This window comes from Salmo salar, chromosome 14 (genome assembly GCF_965601325.2).
Source record: "Salmo salar chromosome 14, fSalSal1, whole genome shotgun sequence".
Classification (NCBI taxonomy): Eukaryota; Metazoa; Chordata; class Actinopteri; order Salmoniformes; family Salmonidae; genus Salmo; species Salmo salar.
The window spans coordinates 102529745-102544642 of record NC_138304.1 but is presented as its reverse complement, the minus strand read 5'-3'; positions in this window follow the sequence as shown (position 1 = coordinate 102544642).

Genomic DNA, 14898 nt, shown 5'->3' with positions numbered 1-14898 from the left:
TCATAACAGGAAGTGCCCTCTCTGACCATTTCTGGCCTTCTTTAGCCTCTTTATTGAAAACAGAGGATCTCTGCTGTAACGTGACACTTTCTAAGGCTCCCATAGGCTCTCAGAAGGTGCCAGAACGTTGAATGATGACTCTGCAGTCCCTGGCTGAAAAACAGTAGCGCATTTGGATAGTGGTCGATCTGAGAACAATGAGACGGGCGCACGCATGCACGTGAAGAGTCCATTTTACATTTTCAGTCTCTGAACGAAAACGACGTCTCCCGGTCGGAATATTATCGCTATTTTACGAGAAAAATCGCATAAAAATTGATTTTAAAAAGCGTTTGACATGCTTCGAAGTACGGTAATGGAGACGGCCCACAGTTCCGGACTGTGGGCCGTCTCTGTCGGTTCCGGACTGTGGGCCGTCTCTGTCGGTTCCGGACTGTGGGCCGTCTCTGTCGGTTCCGGACTGTAGGACGTCGCCGGAAGCACTGGACGGGGCACTGTCGACCGGAAGCTCTAAACCCCGAAACACACTAAACAAACACCCCCTGCCACGCCCTGACCAAACTACAATAACAAACAACCCCTTTTACTGGTCAGGACGTGACAATATTAAACCTGTGTGGTGCTATAAAGAACCCTTTCCTAAGGTTCTATAAAGAACTACGTTCATAAGGTTCTATATTAAACCCGTATGGTGCTATAAAGAACCCTTTCCTAAGGTTCTATAAAGAACTACATTCATAAGGTTCTATATTAACCCCATGTGGTGCTATAAAGAACCCTTTCCTAAGGTTCTATAAAGAACTACATTCATAAGGTTCTATATTAAACCTGTATGGTGCTATAAAGAACCCTTTCCTAAGGTTCTATAAAGAACTACATTCATAAGGTTCTATATTAACCCCATGTGGTGCTATAAAGAACCCTTTCCTAAGGTTCTATAAAGAACTACATTCATAAGGTTCTATATTAAACCTGTATGGTGCTATAAAGAACCCTTTCCTAAGGTTCTATAAAGAACTACATTCATAAGGTTCTACATTAAACCCGTGTGGTGCTATAAAGAACCCTTTCCTAAGGTTCTATAAAGAACTACATTCATAAGGTTCTATATTAAACCTGTATGGTGCTATAAAGAACCCTTTCCTAAGGTTCTATACAGAACTACATTCATAAGGTTCTATATTAAACCTGTATGGTGCCATAGTGACTTATAACATATGTGTCACGCCCTGACCTTAGAGAGCCTTTATTATTCTGTATTTTGTTAGGTCAGGGTGTGCCACTTGGGTGGGCATATCTAGGTTACTATTTCTTTGTTGGCCTAGTATGGTTCCCAATCAGAGGCAGCTGTTTTTTGTTGTCTCTGATTGGGGATCATACTTAGGCAGCCCTTTTTCCCACCTGTGATTGTGGGATCTTGTTTTTGTGTAGTGCCTGTGAGCACACCATTACTTTACGTTTCGTTTGCGTCTGTATTTGTTTTGGTGAGTTTCATTCATTAAATCACGTGGAACTCTACGCACGCTGTCGATTTGGTCCATTTCTAACGACGAGCGTAACAATATGACAGCTTAAACACAACAGATTAGATCACCTGGAATGACACTCTCACTCACGGTTGCAGAGTTGTGAACCAACCACGCCTCAAAATATTTAAATGAGCTGCGGCCCTTACAAAAGAGAGGAAAGACATTTTTTCTGAACTGCGAAGAACCAGTGTGCGCCCTGGCCCAGTGCACTGTATTTGAGACTCAGCCTCAGTGTCTCTATGAAGGGTTGATTGGTATATGTGTGGAGGGTGTGATAACTGCCCTCTTATGTTCATCAATACCATCCATCACTTTCCTCCCAATATCCTCTCTGCTACAGACATCAACACCACCCTGTCACAACTTCCGCCGGAGTCGGTCCCTCTCCTTGTTCGAGCGACGTTTCGGCGGTCGACGTCACCGGCCTTCTAGCCATCACCGATCCACTTTTCATTTTCCATTTGTTTTGTCTTTGTTTTTAACACACCTGGTTTAAATTCCCCCATTACATGTTCATTATTTAACCCTCTGGTTTCCGCCATGTTTGTGTGCGTGTTTGTTTTATTGTAAGGCTGTATTCTGACGGCTGGTATATTGTTACTGGGTTTTGTTATTTACGCCCGTTTATTTCGTGGTACCGGTATTTTTCTAGCACCATAGTATTGTGTTTATACTGGTGTTTTTTTTTTATTAAATACCTTGTCCACGCATCTCAGCTCTCCTGCGCCTGACTCCTTTCACCAGTTACCCACAGCCATGACACGCCCATCACTTTCCTCCTAATATCCTCTCTACTACAGATATCAACACCACCCATCACTTTCCTCCCAATATCCTCTCTGCTACAGATATCAATATTATTTCCCTGGAGAAGCAGGCACTTACAGACACTTTGTGTGTGTGTGTGTGTGTGTGTGTGTGTGTGTGTGTGTGTGTGTGTGTGTGTGTGTGTGTGTGTGTGTGTGTGTGTGTGTGTGTGTGTGTGTGTGTGTGTGTGTGTGCGTGCGTGCGTGCGTGTGTGTATGCGTGTGTGTGTTCCTGTATATCTCTTTTTCTTTTTTCTTCAGCTCTAGGTGATAGCGCCGGAGGGTAGGGCTGCCATCTTATCGGCTCTCAACCAATCATGCTATTTTGTTTGCTTTTTCACATTGTTTGTAACTTTGTTTTGTACATAATGTTGCTGCTACAGTCTCTTATGACCGAAAAAAGCTTCTGGACATCAGAACTCAAATAGGATGAGGAGTTATTTTTCAATGAGTCGGACGTGAGGGATATACTGCAGACACCCGACCAGGCCCTGATCCCCCTGATTCGCTGGTGAAAGAAACTGAGATTTCGAGGCAAAAGATCTGGGTGTCTTGCGAGGATCAGGCCCTTACCTTCCATTCTGCTAGCTAACGTTCAATCGCTGGAAAATAAATGGGATGAACTGAAAGCACGTATATCCTACCAACGGGACATTAATAGCTGTAATATCTTGCGTTTCACCGAGTCGTGGCTGAACGACGACATTAAGAACATACAGCTGGTGGGTTATACACTATCGGCAGGACAGAACAGCAGCCTCTGGGAAGGGCGGGGGCCTATGCATTTATGTAAACATGTCACGTCCTGGCCAGTATAAGGTTAATTGTTTTGTAGTTTGGTCAGGACGTGGCAGAGGGAATTTGTTTTATGTGGTTCGGGGTGGTGTGTTTGTGTAAAGGGTGTTTGATTTAGTATTTCCGGGTTTTTGGTTGATGGTCTATGTGTTTGTATTCTATGGTTAGTCTGGTGTGTGTGTTTCTATGTTTGGTTAATTGGGGTTGGGACTCTCAGTTGAAGGCAGGTGTTGTCTATCTGCCTTTGATTGAGAGTCCCATATATTAGGGTGTGTTTGTGTGTGTGATTGGTGGGTGATTATTCTGTGTATAGCCTTGTGCCTTACCAGACAGTTTTTTGTCGATTGTTCGTTCTTTGTTATTTTGGTGTTCATTTTGTATTTATTAAAAGAGCAAGATGAGCATACACATACCTGCTGCGTTTTGGTCCTCCATTTCCAACGACAAGCGTGACAAAACTACAGCTGGTGCACGATATCTAAGGAAGTCTCAAAGTTTTGCTCAGCTGAGGTAGAGTATCTCATGATAAGCTGTAGACCACACTATGTACCTAGAGAGTTTTCATCTGTGTTTTTCGTAGCTGTCTACATACCACCATAGAGCAAAGTTGGCTCTAAATCTATAATCGAGCTGTATTCCGCCATAAGCGAACAGGAAAACGCTCATCCAGTGGCAGCGCTCCTAGTGGCCGGGGACTTAAATGCAGGGAAACTTAAATCCGTTTTGCCGAATTTCTATCAGCATGTTAAATATGCAACCAGAGGGAAAAAAACTCTGGACCACCTTTACTCCACACACAGAGACGCATACAAACCTCTCCCTCGCCCTCCATTTGGCAAATCTGACCATAATTCTATCCTACTGACTCCTGTTTACAAGCAAAAATTAAAGCAGAAAGCACCAGAGACTCGGTCTATAAAAAATTGGTCAGATGATGCAGATGCTAAACTACAGGACTGTTTTACTAGCACAGACTGAAATATGTTCCTGGATTTTTCCGATGGCATTGAGGAGTACACCACATTAGTCACTGGCTTTATCAATAAGTGCATCAAGGACGTCATCCCCACAGTGACTGTACGTACATACCCCAACCAGAAGCCATGGATTACAGGCAACATTCGCACCGAGCTAAAGGGCAGAGCTGCCGCTTTCAAGGAGTGGGACTCTAACCCAGAAGCTTATAAGAATTCCCACTATGCCCTCTGACAAACCATCAAACAGGCAAAGCATCAATACAGGACTAAGATCGAATTATACTATACCAGCTCCGACGCTCATTGGATGTGGCAGGGCTTGCAAACCATTACAGACTACAAAGGGAAGTACAGCCGAGAGCTGCCCAGTGACACGAGCCTACCAGACGAGCTAAATCACTTCTAATCTCGCTTCTAGGCAAGTAACACTGAAACATGCATGAGAGCATCAGCTGGTCTGGTTGACAGCGTGAGACCTTTAAATTGGTAAACATTCACAAGGCCGCTGGGCCAGACGGATTACCAGGACATGTACTCAGAGCATGCGCTGACCAACTGGCAAGTGTCTTCACTGACATTTTCAACCTCTCCCTGTCTGAGTCTGCAATACCAACATGTTTCTAGCAGACCAAATTAGTCCCTGTGCCCAAGAACAGTAAGATAACCTGCCTAAATGACAACCGACCCTTAGCACTCACGTCTGTAGCCATGAAATGCTTTGAAAGGCTGGTCATGGCTCACATCAACACCATTATCCCAAAAACATTTGAAATGTATTTGTTATTTTGGAACTTTTGTAAGTGTAATGTTTACTGCACATTTTTACTGTTTATTTCACTTTTGTTTATTATCTATGTCACTTGCTTTGGCAATGTAAACATATGTTTCCCTTGCCAATAAAGCACTTAAATTGAATTGAATTGAATTTAGAGAGAGAGAGGGAAGCCATGAGCAGGCCCAACCCCCACTCTTACTCTGGCCCAAGCCAATGGCATGTACCAGATGCTCAGCAGGCTCTGCTCATGCCAATAAAGCCCCTTAAATTGAAATTGAATTGAGAGGGAGATGCATGGTGTGAAGGGCGTGAAGTGGCAGTTGTCCCTGTCCTGATGGAGATAGATGGAGGAAAAGGAGGAGAGGGGGAGAGAGGCAGACAGATGTAATGAGTGGAGAGCGTTCCTCCACCGCAGTGAGTGGACAGGAGACAGAGAGAGAACAAGGACAATTGAGGGATGAAATAGGAGAGAGACGGAGGGAAGCTTGATGAGCAAAAAGCGTGCCTCCGTTGCAGATAGCGAGTGAGGGAAAGTAAAGGAGAGATAGAGGGAGAGAGTGAGGCAGATAGAGGGAGGTAGAGAGAACAAGGAAAATTGACGGATGAAATAGGAGAGAGAGATGGAGGGAAGCTTAATGAGCAAAAAGCGTGCCTCAGTGGCAGAGAGAGAAGTGAGGGAGAGAGTGACAGACAGAGAAAGACAGACAGAGAGACACAGAAAGAGACAGAGACATAGAGAGACAGAGACAGAGACAGAGACACAGAGTGACAGAGAGAGTGACAGAGAGATTGAAATGGAACATGGCTCAGTCACTGTGACACCAGAAACAGATGAAGACAGATTGATTGAAAGACAGAAAGATCTAAATCAAATCAAGTTACATGCGCCAAATACAACAGGTATAGAGCTTACAGTGAAATGATGAGTACAACAGGTGTAGAACTTACAGTGAAATGCTGAATACAACAGGTATAGTAGACCTTACAGTGAAATGCTTACTTAAAAGCCCTAAACTAACAATGCAGTTTTAAGAAAATACCCCCCCAAAAAGTAAGAGATAAGAAAAACAAATAATTAAGTAGCAGCAGTAAATAACAATAGTAAAAAACAATACATGGGGTGCCGGTTCAGAGTCAATGTGTCAATGTGCGGGGGCACCGGTGTCGAGGTAATTGAGGTAATTATGTTTATTAGGTGTTCAGGAGTCTTAGGGAATAGAACCTGTTTAGATGCCTCTTGGACCTTTACGCTCCGGTACCGCTTGCAGTGTGGTAGCAGAGAGAACAGTCTATGACTTGGGTGGTCAATGACTTCTATTACAGTCTATGACTTCCTCTGACACCACCTTGTATAGGAGGTCCTGGGTGGTGGAGCTTGGCCCCTGTGATGTACTGGGCCGTACACACTACCCTCTGGAGAGGCTTTGCGATCTGATGCCGAGCATCTGCCATACCAGGCAGTGATAAAACCCATCAGGATGCTCTCAGTGGTGCAGCTGTATAACCTTTTGAGGATCTGAGGACCCATGTCAAATTTTTCAGTCTTCTGAGAGGGAACAGGCTTTGTCGTGCCCTCTTCACGACTGTTTTGGTGTGCTTGGAACATGTCAGCCTTCCCTGTGGCTCAGTTGGTAGAGCATGGTGTGTGCAATGCCAGGGTTGTGGGTTCGGTTCCCACAGGGGGCCAGTACAAAAAAAAATGCATGAAATGAAATGTATGCATTCATTACTGTAAGTCGCTCTGGATAAGAGTGTCTCCTAAATGACTAAAATGTAAAAATGTCTGTAGTCAATGAATAGCATTCTCACAGAGGTGTTTTTTTTGTCCAGGTGGGAAAGGGCAGTGTGGAGTGCAATAGAGATTGCATTATATGTGGATCTGTTAGGGCGGTATGCAAATTGGATAGGGGCTAGGGTTTCTGGGATAACAATGTTGATTTGAGCCATGACCAGCCTTTCAAAGCACTTCATCATGGCTACAGATGTGAGCGCCACGGGTCGGTAGTAATTTAGGCAGGTTACCTTAGTGTTCTTGGGCACAGGGACTATGGTGGTCTCCTTAATTAAAACATGTTGGTATTACAGACTCTGAAAGGGAGAGGTTGAAAATGTCAGTGAAGACACTTGCCAGTTAGTCAGCGCATGCTCGCAGAACACGTCTTAATAATCCGTCTGGCCCTCTGGCCTTGTGAATGTTTACCTGTTTAAAGGTCTTACTCACATCGGCCGCGGAGAGCGTGATCACACAGTCTTCTGGAACAGCTGGTGCTCTCATGCATGTTTCAGTGTTATTTGCCTCGAAGTGAGCATAGAAGTAGTTTAGCTCATCTGGTGCGCTCGTGTCACTGAGCAGCTCTCGGCTGTACCCTTTGTAGTCTGTATTGGTTTGAAAGCCCTGCCGCATCCTAAGAGTGTTAGAGCCGGTGTCGAATTCTAGTAGGGTGAGGCCGAGTGCTGCAGACCATTCTAGTGCCCTCGCCAATTTGTTGATATATTTGTTGAAGAGGTTGGGGCTTAAGCTGCATCCCTGTCTCACCCCCAGCCCTGTGGAAAGAAATGTGTGTGTTGATGCCAATTTTAACCACATACTTGTTGTTTGTGTATATGGATTTTATAATGTTGTATGTTTTTCCCCTAACACCACTTTACATCAATGTGTATAGCAGACCCTTATGCCAAATTGAGTCAAAGGCTTTTTTGAAATAAACAAAGCATGAGAAGACTTTGTCTTTGTTTTGTTATGTTTGTTTGTCAATTAGGGTGTGCAGGGTGAATAAGTGGTCTGTCGTAGGGTAATTTGGTAAAAAGCCATTTTGACATTTGTTCAGTACATTCTTTTCACTGAGGAAATGTACGAGTCATATGTTCATGATAATGCAGAGGATTTTCCCAAGGTTGCTGTTGATGCATATCTCCCGGTAGTTGTTGGGGTCAAATTTGCTCCACTTGTGTGGATTGGGGTGATCAATCCATGGTTCCAAATACTGGGGAATATGCCAGAGTTTAGGATGATGTTATTAAAGGGTTTAAGAATAGCCAATTGGAATTTGTGGTGTGTATATTTCATCATTTAATTTAGGATACCATCAACACCACAGGCCTTTTTGGGTTGGAGGGTTTGTATTTTGTCCTGTAGTTCATTCAATGTAATTGGAGAATCCAGTGGGGTCTTTAATAGTTGATTCTAAGATTTGTATTTGATCATGTATATGTTTTTGCTGTTTGTTCTATGTTATAGAGCCAAAAGGATTGGAAAAGTGGTTTATCCATACATCTCCGTTTCAGATAGATAACTCTTCATGTTGTTGTTTGTTTAGAAGTGGTTAGATTAAATTGATTCTTCAATTACATTGAGCTGATTTCTGACGTGCTGTTCCTTCTTTTTCTGTAGTGTATTTCTGTATTGTTTTAGTGATTCACCATAGTGAAGGCATAGACTCAGGATTTCTGGGTCTCTATGTCTTTGGTTGGATAGGTTTCTCAATTTCTTTCTTAGGTTTTTGCATTCTTCATCAAACCATGTTGTCATTCTTGTTAATTTTGTTAGGTTTTTGCTTGAAATGTTTAGATTTGATAGGGAAGCTGAGAGGTCAAATCTACTGTTTAGGTTTTCTACTACCAAGTTTACACCTTCACAATTACAATGAAACACTTTGTCCCGGGAAATTGTCTAGAATAGATTTCATTTGTTGTTGCTTAATAGTTTTTTGGTAGATTTCCACACTACTTTAAAATCAAATCAAACTTTATTTGCCACATGCGCCGAATGCAACAGGTGTAGACTTTACCGTGAAATGCTTACTTGCAAGCCCTTAACCAACAGTGCAGTTCAAGAAGAAGAAAATATTTACCAAGTAGACTAAAATAAAATGTAATAATAAATAGTAACACAATAAGAATAACAATAATGAGGCTATACACATGGGGCACCGGTACCGAGTCAGTGTGCAGGGGTACAGGCTAGTTGAGGTAATCTGCACATGTTCTGTAGGTGGGGGCGAAGTGACTGTGCATAGGTAACAAACAAACAGTAAGTAGCATCAGTGTACAAGGGGGGGGGGGGGGGTCAATGTAAATTGTCCGGTGGTGATGTTTATGAATTGTTCAGCAGTCTAATGGCTTGCAGGTAGAAGCTGTTGAGGAGACTTTTGGTCCTAGACTTGGCATTCCGGTACAGCTTGCCGAAGGGTGGCAGAGAACTTGGGTGACTGGAGTCTCTGACAATTTTATGGGCTTTCCTCTGACACCGCCTATTATATAGGTCCTGGATGGCAGGAACCTTGGCCCCAGTGATGTACTGGGCTGTTCGCACTACCCTCTGTAGCGCCTTACGGTCAGATGCCGAGCAGTTGCCATACCAGGCGGTGATGCAACTGGTCAGAATGCTCTCGATGGTCTAGCTGTAGAACATTTTAAGGATCTGGGGGCCCAAGCGAAATCTTTTCAGTCTCCTGAGGGGGAAAAGGTTTTGTCGTGCCCTCTTCACGACTATCTTGGTGTGTTTGGACCATGATAGTTTGTTGGTGATGTGGACACCAAGGAACTTCAAACTCTCGACCCTCTCCACTACAGCCCCGTCGGTTTTAATGGGGGCCTGTTCGGCCCGCCTTTTCCTGTAGTCCACGATCAGCTCCTTTGTCTTGCTCACATTGAGGGACAGGTTGTTGTCCTGGCACCACACTGACAGTTCTCTGACTTCCTCCCTATAGGCTGTCTCATTGTTGTCGGTGATCAGACCTAACACTGTTGTGTCGTCAGCAACTGGCAGTACTTTCCTTCCATCTACAGAATTTCCTAATTTTATTCAGTTCCTTTGGTTTTGATGACTCATGATTGAGCAAAGCTCCTTTCAAGTAGAGTGTGATTTTGCTGTGATCTGATAGGGTTGTTAGTGGACTGACTGTGAATGCTCTAACAGACTCTGGGTTGAGGTCAGTGACAAAGTAGCCTACCGTCCTACAGCCAAGAGATGAGCTATAGGTGTACCTACTATAGGAGTCCCCTCGAAGCTTACCATTGACTGTGTACATACCCAGAATCCGACAGAGCTGCAGGAGTTGTGACCCATTTTTGTTGGTTATGTTGTCGTAGTTGTGTCTAGGGGGGCACATGGGGGAGGGAATGATGTCACCTCCAGGTATTTGTTTATTTGTTTATTTTATTTTTCAGTTTGTCCCCCTGTGTGCTGAGGGTGTCAGGTTCTTTTCCAATTCTGGCATTTTAGTCGCCACAGACTAGTACGTCCCTGGGCCTGGAAATTGTTGACCTCTCATTCTAGGATGGAGAAGCTGTCATCGTTAATGTATGGGGATTCTACTGGGGGGATGTAGGTAGCACACATGAGGAATTCTGTCTCTGTTGAGATAGTTTCCTTATTTATTTCTAGCCAGATGTAGAATGTTCCTGTTTTGACTAATTTAATAGAGTGGGTTAGGACTGCTCTATACCAAATTAGCATATCTCCTGAGTCTCTTCCCTGTTTCAAACCTGGTAGTTTGATGGATGGGACTACCAGCTCTCTGTAACCTAGAGGGCAACCGGTGGGTTCGTCTCCTTTATACCATGTTTTCGTAGGGTGACAATGTTTCTATTTCTAATTTCTTTAATGAAGTTCCTGTCATCTGCTCTTTTCCAAAGGCAGATGACCTCAGACCTTGTATATTCCAGAATGTAAAAGCGTTGTGTTCCATAGTGTCTAGTGTTGTTTTTGTGTGGTTTAGGCACGGACCATCACAGTAGGTGTGGCTAGAGCATGTTGAGCATCTGATAGATACCACTTATCAAATCAAATCAAATTGTATTGGTCACATACACGTGGTTAGCAGATGTTAATGTGAGTGTAGCGAAATGCTTGTGCTTCTAGTTCCGACAATGCAGTAATATCTAACAAGTAACCAATTCACAACAACTACCTTATACACACAAATGCGAAGGGATGAAAAAGAAAATGTACATACAAAGTATGTTAGAGTAGCAATGATCCAGAATGCTAGCAGCCCGTGTCGCACATTCGATATGCGGATAGAATTTAGGAAGTCCCATTCTCAGGTTAGCTTTGTTAAAATCCCTGGCTACAATAAATGCAGCATCAGGATTTATGGTTTCCAGTTTACATAGAGTCCAGTGGAGTTCTTTCAGGGCCGACGAGGGATCTGCTTGGGGGGGGATATACACGGCTGTAACTATAATCGAAGAGAATTCTCTTCGAAGATAATGCCGTTCAGCATTTCATTGTAAGGAATTCTAGGTCAGTTGAACAAAAGGACTTAAGTTACTGTATGTTGTTGTGATTACACCATGAGTCGTTAATCATAAGGCATACACCCCCGCACTTCTTCTTACCAGAGAGTTGTTTGTTTCTGTCGGTGCGATGCGTGAAGAAACCAGGTGGTTGTACCGACTCTGACAACATATCCAGAGTGAGCCATGTTTCCGTGAAACAGAGAATGTTACAATCTCTGATGTCTCTCTGGAAGACAACTCGTGCACTAATTTCATTCACCTTGTCATCTAGAGATTGGACATTGGCGAGTAATATGCTCGGGAGCGGTGGATGGTGTGCTCGCCTTCTGAGTCTGACCAGTAGGTCGCTCCGTCTGCCTCTCCTGCGGCGACCATGTTGTTTTGGATCGGCCTCTGGGATAAGATCGCATGTCCAGGGTGGAGGTCCGAACAAAGGATCTGTTTCGGGAAAGTCGTATTCCTGGTCGTAATGTTGGTAAGAAGTCATCGCTTTTATATCCAATAGTTCTTCACAGCTGTATGTAATAACACTTGAGATTTCCTGGGCTAATAATGTAGGAAATAATCCATAAAATAATCCATAAAAAAAACAAATAACTGCAGAGTTTCCTAAGGACCTGAAGCGAGGTGACCATCTCTGTCACCTTAGGATCTTAGGTTGATGGATGGGGCTTGGGAGAGTGAAATAGTGGGGGTTGGGCCTGTTTCTCTGCTCACGGCCTGGGCATATGTCCTGCTGTCATAATGAGGTCCTTGCTGCAAGGGCAGGGGGCATGGGGTGGGCAGAAAGTGCATAGGTCTAGTTTTGGGGGGGGTCTATATAGAGTGTGGCCAGGGTTTGCTTGGGGTGGTCTTAGCTGGTTGGTATGTGGCTGGTGATGCTGTGGTCTGGGTGTAGGTCCTCTTGGCGTGGGTTCTCTCGGTGCAGGTCCTTCAGGAAAGGGTCTTGCCAGTCTGGGACAGTGTCTCGCTGGTCTGGGTGGGGTGTCCGTTGCTCTGTTGCTCCTGTGTGAGGTGCTGAGACTACGGTTGAAGGTGACATCCTTCAGGGTCCTGGCAAAAGTTGGGATTGCTGCCTTGTAGAGGTGGACCTGGTCGTAAAGGCTGTTCAAGTCCAGGGTGGAGTGGTGGTTCAGGTAGACATTAGGTTTTGAGGCACGGTCTTACGAAATGCTTTCATTCACCCACTGTATGGTGGCAAGGTGATAGTCTTTTTGTGGTAGCAGGGTGGATATAACCACTTGTGCGTTGGGGAAAGAGGAAGAAGCTTTTTCAATAACGCCCTTGAGTATTGTGGCCACCCTTTCCTGCTGGACCCTCAGGTCATTTGTGGTGTTGAGGTTGTGGTCCGGATCTAAAGTGGCCTGTTCTGCTGGCTTCTCTCAGGGAGTGTCCTGCTCTCTGTCACACCTTAGCTATCACACCTCTTCATTCACTGTCATTTGTGCCTCTTTAAGTTCTCTCACCTCAGTCCGTTGAGCAGCCAGCTCTCTCAGACAGCCGTCCATCTCCACCATCTGCCCCTTGGGTCTTGTTTGGGGGGGGGGGGGTTGTTGTGCTGGTCTGTTTTGTGGGTTTGTTCTGTCTGTATTGTGTGGGACCACCATGTTTCTTTCCATTTCTGTGAATGTATCCCTCTCAATGATGGAGGAGCAGTGCAGTTGTGGGACCTGGGTGTGGTCAGTGCTGGGGGGGTGACTATCCTCGTCTGCAGGACAGTTTGAAGAGATGTGATCAGACTCACTCAGGATGGAGGAGTCATCACAGAGAGCTTTATCTGCTGTGCTCTCTCTTTGATCTGTAAAAGTCCTTCTGAAACTGCATGAGGATGCCCTGCACCATTACTGTCCCAGACTTGTGGATGTTGACAGAGGTTCTTTCAATTTCCTCAATGTGTAGTATTCTGAGTTTCAACGCTGGGCCAATACCTTCTCTCTTGACATACTGTGGTTCGTCCTTTAAAAGTTGTAGCGTACTGCGGCCGCTGAATTCTATGGCATGTTATTTAAGTGTGAACCACTGGTACCATTAATGCTAGTTAGTGCTAGTTTGACCACCAGAAGGCATCATTGAGAAAGATTTGATAGCCTTCAATAGTGGCTGTACTAGAGAAGGCAGACACGCGGGAGACGTGGGTTCAATTCCGCGATGGGGAGGAAGGACTAGGCTGTCCATGTAAATAAGAATGTGTTCTTAACTGATTCCATGTGTGTTATTTCATAGTTATGATGTCTTCACTATTATTCTACAATGTAGAAAATAGTAAAAATAAAGAAAAACCCTGGAATGAGTAGGTGTGTCCAAACTTTTGACTGATACTGGCTTATTTAATTTGATTAATATTATGGTGTTTCTATTCCAAGAAAAACAAAAAAACATCTGGGTTTCCATTAGGACGAAGCGGAAATATGGCGCTGTACAATTTGATGGTCGGGAGTACAGTACTTGGCTATTTAGCTAAAGAATCCCTGTGTCGTGCAGACACGTGGGAGACCAGGATTCAATTTCCCGACGGGGAGGAAGGAGTAGGCTGTCCTTGTAAATAAGAATTTGCTCTAAACTGACTTGCCTAGTTAAATAAAGGTTACACTAAGAACATTTCTACACCCTCATTTTCTAATTCTAGTCTGACCAATACCCAAATGGAGATTCAGTCAAAATAAAAATGTCAATGATTTATCAAGACCAGTCCCCGTGCTTGTGGGGCGGCAGGTAGCCTAGTGCTTAGAGCATTGGACTAGTATCGAATCCCCGAGCTGACAAGGTAAAAATCTGTCGTTCTGCCCCTGAATGCAATGCCCCTGAACAAGGCAGTAAACCCACCGTTCCTAGACCGTCATTGAAAATATAACAAGAATTTGATCTTAGCTGACTTGCCTAGTTAAATAAAGGTAAAATAAAATGCTTGTCTCAGAGCAGCGCGAAAAAGTGATAAAATACTTTATTGCTTCTAACTTCAATATGCTCTTTAAATAAATAAGACCTAGACCACTTTCAACAGCACATTACTCAACACTAGTGAGACTGATGTCACCTACAGTATATCGAAAAATATGACGTGACTCTCCGCCAAAAATTACATATAGAGGATTGGAGGATATTTCTGCAATTCAGTGATATTTATTCCCATAGTAATTCGTTATTGATCCATAACTAAATAAACATCGGCATTTTGAAAGAGTATTTTTATCATTATTTTATTAACGAAAGCATAAAGATGCCATTATTAGTTACATTGTTTTAGTAAGAACGTGCAGACTGGCACTAAGAACAGAACAGAGGAAACGTTTCCCTAGTCAGCTCCATTATTAGTGCAATGCAACTTAAAATGTTTCCAGGATGGCGGAACATCCCCCCCTCCCTCTTTCTCCTCCCCCATGGGCTAAATCGGTCTTCTGTGTGTGGCTCTGTGTCCCATCCCGTTCCCCATGCCCTCATGCCTTGAACCTTGCCCGCCTTCAGTGGATACAGCTGGAGAACTGCAAGGCAATTTCATTTTGTGTACCACTCGGGAGCCATGACCAATATGACCAGGGTTAATAATATATCTGTGAGAATATTCAACGGGCTTTTATATAATTCTAAATTAATAATTATAATAATAATAATAATCTCTTTGTTTAAAATATAACAATATTTTGGAGATGATTTTGTTTTCAAATTATGTAAAATTTATGAGAAAAAGGAAAATTCTTGAACATGGGGTGAGAAGTTGTTACTAATTTGTAAATAAAGCCAGTTTAGAATTATTCATTTCTGATTTTAGAGGGAGA